Below are 7,878 nucleotides of genomic sequence, written 5' to 3' on the forward strand. Positions count from 1 at the left end.
AACTGCTTAGATGGAATTATTTCTGATAGGCACCACGAAGAAGACCTGATGATTTTACTATTCCTTCTATAAATATTTCAAAATACAACTAATATTTCAAAATATAACTAATAAAAATGAAAACAAACATCTTTGTACCTCATCGTGTGGATAACATATGTTTGGTAGGGATTACTGTGTATAAGAAACATCACAGGAAAACATGTAGTAAATCTACAAAAATAAAGATTGGTCTTTTTGCTATGTACCAAGTAATTTACATTTAGTGACTTTATCGAATGGGTGCTATTATTAGCAATGTATAAGAGATGAAGAAACAAAGCCTCAGAGTGATTAAATTTCTATGCTTACAGAGCTAGTAAACTACAGGATTAAGATTCAAACCTAGGTTTGACTCTGTGCTCTATTTAGGTATGCCAATTGATGGTTATTGTGTATTCAAATTTTAGATATTCAAAGAAGAGAAATCTACAGTTGGAATGATCTGGTAAGGCTCAGTGGAGGAGGTATGAAGTTAACTGTGCTCTGAAGAGCAAGTAGCAGAGTATTTCAAGTCAGAGGATGGCAGCAGGATAAATACAGATGTGTGAAGCTTCATAATACATTCTTCCTTTAATTAGTTGACAAGTTTGACTCAAAGAGATTATTCTGTAAGGGGAGTAATCAAAGATAAGATTTTCTTTTAAATAGCTTTATCACTGGGCGGGGCAGGGCCAAGATGGCCAACTAAAAACAGCCGTGTTCAGAGGCTTCCATTGAAAAACACATAAGTGTGTGATTCCTTCACCAGCAACCAAGGTATCCAGGTTCTCTCATCAAAATTGACTAGAAGGTGATGTGATCCATGGAAAGAAGGAACAGTGTGGTGCAGAGGCTCATCTGAGAGCCACAGGGACATGGGAACCCCCTCCCTTCATCAAAGAGAGGCAGTGAGCATGCTACCAAGCTCGGGAAACTGTGCTTTTTCTATGGAGCTGTGGAACCCATGGATTGAAAGAGCCTACTTGTGAACCCACACCATCAGGGCCTGGCATCCCAACTCCAGAACGTGCAGATTCTTACAGCTCTTAGCTGGAATCTGCTTAAGTCTACGGAACTCCCAAGGAAGGGGCGACCAGCACTGGGTGTAGTTCCCTCTTCTAAGCCTTTGAGCTCCTTGAGGGAGGGGCAGAAGCCAGCACTGGGACTCACAAATGCCTAACAGGGTAGGCTCCCTGGGTCGGGGAAGAGCAGCACCCATTTCTATAGCTCCAGGCTGTACTTTTCTCCTGGTGCAGCCAGAGAGGCTGGATGGCCTGGTCCCAACTCTTGTCTCAATAGTCCAACACACCTGCTGTGGCAGTCTGCGGGCAGAGTGCCCCTTCAGGCCTAAACCTGGCCCATCTTTCCTCATTGGGTGGGGATTACCTTCAGGAATCTCCAATAAGTGCAGCCAGAGGCTCAGGGACAGAATTTTTATATCCCTGGGCCTGAGCCTCTGGGGGATAACAATTAAAAGAGCTAGAGAGGCAAGAGCAAACTAATCCAAAAGCTAGCAGAAGACAAGAAATAATTAAGATCAGAGAAGAATTGAAGGAGGTAGAGACACAAAGACCCTCCAAAAAGTCAGCAAATGCAGAAGCCAGTTTTTTGAAAATGTTAACAAAATACACGGACCACTAGCTAGACCAATAAGAAGAGAGAGAAAAATCAAATAGAAACAATAAAAAAGTGATAAAAGGATACGACTACTGATCCCACAAAAACACTAACTACCATCAGAGAATACTATAAACACCTCTATGCAAATAAACTAGAAAATCTAGATGAAATGGATAAATTCCTAGACACACACACTACAAAGACTAAGCCAGGAAGAAGTTGAATCCTGAATAGACCAATAGCAAGCTCTGAAATTGAGGCAGTAATTAATAGCCTACCAACCAAAAAAGGGTCAGGACCAGATGGATTGACAGCTGAATTCTACCAGAAACACAAAGGGGAGCTGGTACCACTCCATCTGAAACTATTCAAAATAATTGAAAAGGAGGGACTCCTCCCTAACTCATATTACGAAGCCAGCATCATCCTGATACCAAAACCAGGAGACACAACAACAAAAAAGAAAGCTGCAGGCCAATGTCTCTGATGAACATTGATGCAAAAATCCTCTGTAAAATACTGGCAAACCAAATCCAGCAGCACATCAAAAAGCTTATCCACCATGGTCAAGCTGGCTTTATCCCTGGGATGCAAGGCTGGTTCAACATATGCAAATCAATAAACGTAATCCATCACATAAACAGAACCAAAGACAAAAACCACATGATTATCCCAATAGACACAGAAAAGGCCTTCAATAAAATTCAACACCACTTCATGTTAAAGACTCATTAAACTAGGTATTGATGGAATGTATCTAAAAATAATAGCTATTTATGACACACCCAAAGCCAATATAATAGTGAATGGGCAAAAGCTGGAAGCATTCTCTGTGAAACCAGTACAAGGCAAGGATGCCTTCTCTCACCATTCCTATTCAATGTAGTATTGGAAGTTCTGGCCAAGACAATAGGTAAGAGAAAGAAATAAAGCGTATTCAAATAGGAAGAGAGGAAATCAAGTTGTCTCTGTTTGCAGATGACATGATTTTATATTTAGAAAACCTTATTATCTCAGCCCCAAACTTCTTGAACTGATAAACAACTTGAGAAAAGTCTCAGGGCATAAAATTAATGTGCAAAAATCATAAGCATTTCTATACACCAGTAATAGGCAAGCAGAGAGCCAAATCATTAATGAATACCATTCACAATTGCTACCAAGATAATAAAATACCTAGGAATACAGCTAACAAGGGATATGAAGGACTTCTTCAAGGAGAACTACAAACCACTGCTCAATAAATAAGAGAGGACACAAACACATGGAAAAATATTCCATCATCATAGATAAGAATCAACATCATAAAAATGGCTATGCTGCTCAATGTAATTTAGAGTTTCAATGCTATTTCTATCAAACTACCACCGACATTCTTCACAGAATTAGAAGAAACTATTTTAAATTTCATGTGGAATCAAAGAAGACCCTGTATAGCCAAGACAATCCTAAGCAGAAAAAGAAAAACAAACCTGACTTGAAACTATACTGCAAGATTACAGAAACCAAAACAGTATGGTACTGGTACCAAAACAGACACATAGACCAATGCAGCAGAACACAGACCTCAGAAATAATACCACATATCTACAACCATATGATCTTCAATAAACCTGACAAAAACAAGCAATGGGGAAATGATCTCTTATTCAGTAAATGGTGTTAGGAAAACTGGCAAGCCATATGCAGAAAACAGAAACTTGTTCCTTACACCTTATACTGAAGATTTAAATGTAAAACCCCACACCATAAAATACTGGAAGAAAACCTAGGCAATACCATTCAGGACATAGGCATGGGCAAACACTTCATGACAAAAATGGCAAAAATAGTTGCAACAAAAGCCAAAATTGACAAATGGGTTGTAATTAAACTACAGAGCTTCTGCACAGCAAAAGATGCTAGCATCAGAGTGAATAGGCAACCTACAGAATGGGAGAAGATTTTTGCAATCTACCATCTGACAAAGGTTAATATCCAGAATTTTTTGCAAGGAACTTAAACATATTTACAAGAAAAAAAAACTCCATCAAAAAGTGGGCAAAGGGTTTGAACAGATACTTCTCAAAAGAAGACATTTGTGCAGCCAACAAAAATATGAAGAAAGGTTCAACATCACTGAGCATCAGAGAAATGCAAATGAAAACCACAATGAGATACCATCTCAAACCAGTCAGAATGGCAGTTATTAAAAAGTCAGAAAACAATAAATGCTGGTGAGGCTGTGGAGAAATAGGAGTGCTTTTACACTGTTGGTGGGATGTAAATTAGTTCAATCATTGTGAAAACAGTATGGTAATTCCTCAAGGATCGAGAACCAAAAATACCATTTGACCCAGCAATCCCATTACTGGGTATATGCCCAAGGGAGTAAAAATCATCCTATTATAAAGACACATGCACATGTATGTTTATTGCAGCACTATTTACAAAGTGCAAAGATAGGGAACTAACCCAAATACCCATCGATGATAGACTGGATGAAGAAAATGTGTTTTGTATATACCATGGAATACTATGCAGCCATAAAAAGGAATTAGGTCATGTCCTTTGCAAGGACAGGGATGAAGCTGGAAGCAATCATTCTCAGCAAACTAACAAAGGAACAAAAAACAAATCACCGCATGTCCTCACCCATAAGTGGGAGTTGAACATTGAGAACACATGGACACAGAGAGGGGAACAACACACACCAGCACCTGTTGAGGGGTGGGGAGTGAGGGGAGGGAACTTGCTGCAGTAGATGCAGCAAACCACCATGGTGCAGGTACACTTATGTAACAAACCTGCACATTCTGCGCAGGTATCCCGTTTTTTATTTTTTAGGAGAAATAAAAAAATAGCTTTATTGTTGTATAATTGACATGTCATAACAGTGAATATTTAATGTGTACACTTTGCTAAGTTTTTTTTTTTTATATGGTGTCTTGCTCTTTTGTGCAGGCTGGAGTGCAGTGGCACGATCTTGGTTTACTGCAATCTCTGCCTTCCAGGTTCAAGTGATTCTCCTCCCTTAGCCTCATGAGTATCTGAGACTACAGGCATGTGCTACCATGCCCGGCTAATTTTTGTACTTCTTTAGTAGAGATGGAATTTCAGCATGTTGGCTAGGCAGGTCTCAAACTCCTGACCACAATGGATCTGCCTGCCTCAGCCTTCCAAAGCGCACCTAGCCAATAAGTTTTTATATATGTGCATAACTGTGAAATTGTCACCACTATCAAGATAATAAACACATCTATTATTCTTAAAAGTTTCTTTGACAAACTATTTGCAAACTTTTAATCTGACAGGGTACTGATATCCACAATATACAAGAAACTCAAATAAATTAATAATGCTAATCAAATGATCTCATTAAAAAGTGGGCTCTAAGGACATGAAGAGATATGTCTCAAAAGAAGACATACAAATGGCCAATAGATAGATCAAAAAATGCTCAACATGACTAAGCATCAGGGAAATGCAAATCAAAACCACAATAAGATATCATATGAACTCAGAATAGCTATTAAAAGTAATTAAAAGACAAAAATAACAGATGTAGGTAAGGATACAGAGTAAAGGAAACTCTTTTCCACTGTTGGTGGGGATGTTAATTGGTATAACCATTATGGAAACAGCATAGAAATTCCTGAAAGAATTAAAAATGGAACTACTCTATGATCCAGCAATCCCACTACTGTGCATTTATTTAAAGGCTAAGAAATCAATATGTCAAAGGAATACCTGAACCAGGATGTTTATCACAGTACTATTTACAATAGCAAAGGTATAGAATCAACCTAAGTGCCTATTGATAGACAAGTGGATATAGGAAATATGGTATATATACAGAATAAAATACTATTTGACAATAAAAAAGAATAAAATCATTAAGTTAAGTGAAATAAGACAGGCATACAATGACAGATGTATTAATTTTTACATCACTATAAATAAATACCTGAGACTCAGGAATTTATAAAGAAAAGAGGTTTGATTTTTTTATGGTTCTGTAGGTTGTATGGGAAGCATGGTACTGGCATCTGCTTCTGGTGAAGGCCTAAGGAAACTTCCAGTCATGGCAAAGGCCAAGCTGGCACATCACATGGTGAGAGAGGAAGCAAGAAGTGACATGGGGGTTGGGGAGAATGCTTTGCACTCTTTTAAACAACCAGATCTCACATGAACTCAGGGAAAGAACTCACTGATCACCAAGAAGATGGCACTAAGCCATTCATGAGGAATCCGCCCCAGTGATCAAAACCGCCCTGGTGATCAAAACACCTTCCACCAGGCCCCACCTTCAACATTGGGGATTACATTTCAACATGAGATTTGGAGGGAACAAACATCCAAACTGTATTACCCATAATAGATAGAATATTTTGTATCAAAAAAAAATTTGAGTGTTTTTGTAATTCTTCTCTTCCAGCCCTTTTTATTTTCTGGTTTCCGGGCAACCAGTAGTATGCTTGCTTTCTTTTTAATAAATTAATAGATAACATTATAAGTATTTACTTCTGTCACTATATATTATTATGTATTTTCTAGAACTTTATACAAATGTCTGGCTTCTTTAACTTAGGATAATTATTCTGAGGTCCTTCTATGTTGCAGTATGCATTTATAGTTCATTCTTTTTGTTGGTAAGTAGTATTCCAGTCCATTTGCCTTTTGATGGACATTTGAGTTGCTTCCAGTTTTTGCCCATTAGAAATAAAGCCACTATAAGTGTTCACATACAAATCTTTGTATGGACCTATTCTTTCACTTCTCTTGAGTAAATACCTAGGAATAGAATGGCTAAATCTTATGGTATGAGAATGTGTACTTTTTTTTAATGCCAAACTGTTTTTCTAAGTGGTTGTACAATTCTGTATTTCTAGCAGTGGTGTATGAGTTCTAGTTCCACTTGACATGGTCAGATTGAAAGGGAGGTAAAAAAGCAGAAAGAGACACAGATGCCTACCCAAAGGATTTGAACTGTAATTTGAAGGCAACAGAGATCCATTAAAGGTTTCAAATGAGGGAGGGACAAGGAATATGAGGTGATTTAGGAAGCCTACCTTGCATGGCACTGAAATAGTCCAGTCATGAGAAGATAAATGTCTGAACTGGTAGAATGTAAGAAAGAAGAAGGGAAAATAAAGAAGGGAAGATGCAAAAAGAGAGTTTAAAGAAATAGTAAGACTTGTTTTATTTTGTTTTTCTCTTATAGGACTGAAAGGAGAAATTCAATTATACTTTTTTAGCTTGAGACAGTAGACATGTGGTACCATTAATAATAAAAGAAAAGCCAGGAGTTACATTTAGGGGAGAGAAAATGAGAAAGAGAATGAGTGGGATTTAGATATGGTGAAATGTAAGTTCATTCAACTGTCTTTGCAGAATTTTTTTTTCTAGGTACATGTTTGCACCTTGCTTCAATTTCCCATAAATTTTAGATCGCCACATAAACACATAAAAGAGGAATGTTGGAAAGAAGTTAGAGGTAAAAGCTGCCAGTGAAATTTGTATGGGGAAAAAAAGTAGGGTGTAGAATTGGGGTGGGGGATTTATGGTGGGCTGCAAAGGAGTGGTGGAGGCATGTATTTGGGAGACTTTCCCCTATATAGTATAGTTCAAATTGAGAGAGATGGATGACCATTTCAGGGGCCATTCACAGTATTTCTAAAGATAATTCAGGGGCAGAATTATTGAGAATCTTGTTCTTGTAGTGATAGTTACCATTTTCCAAGTTGATAGATGAACTAGAGCAGTGGTCCCCAACCTTTTTGGCACCAGGGACTCCTTTCATAGAAGACAACTTTTCCTTGGATGAAGGGGTGGGTATGGTTTCTGCATGAAATTGTTTTACCTCAGATCATCGGCGTTAGATTCTCATAGGATCTTGCAACCTGGATCCCTCAAATGCACAGTTCACAATAGGATTTGCACTCCTATGAGAGTGTAATGCCGACACGGATCTGACAGAAGGCAGAGCTCAGGTGGTAATGCTTACTTGCGCAGCGCTCACCTCCTGCTGTGTGTGGGCTGGTTTCTAACAGGCCAGGGAGTGGTACTGGTTGGTGGTCTGGGGTTTGGGGATCCCTGAACTAGAGTCAATCTCTGTCTAGTTCCTTATTCCAGCTTAGTTTTTCTCACTTCCCACCATTGGTGGGAAAGACTGTCCATTTATTTATCTTAGTTTGCCTAGGGATATACAGCCAGGAATTTGAGTCTACTGTGGAATCTTTAAAAGATCTTTCTAGG

This window comes from Callithrix jacchus, chromosome 3, assembly GCF_049354715.1.
Source record: "Callithrix jacchus isolate 240 chromosome 3, calJac240_pri, whole genome shotgun sequence".
Classification (NCBI taxonomy): Eukaryota; Metazoa; Chordata; class Mammalia; order Primates; family Cebidae; genus Callithrix; species Callithrix jacchus.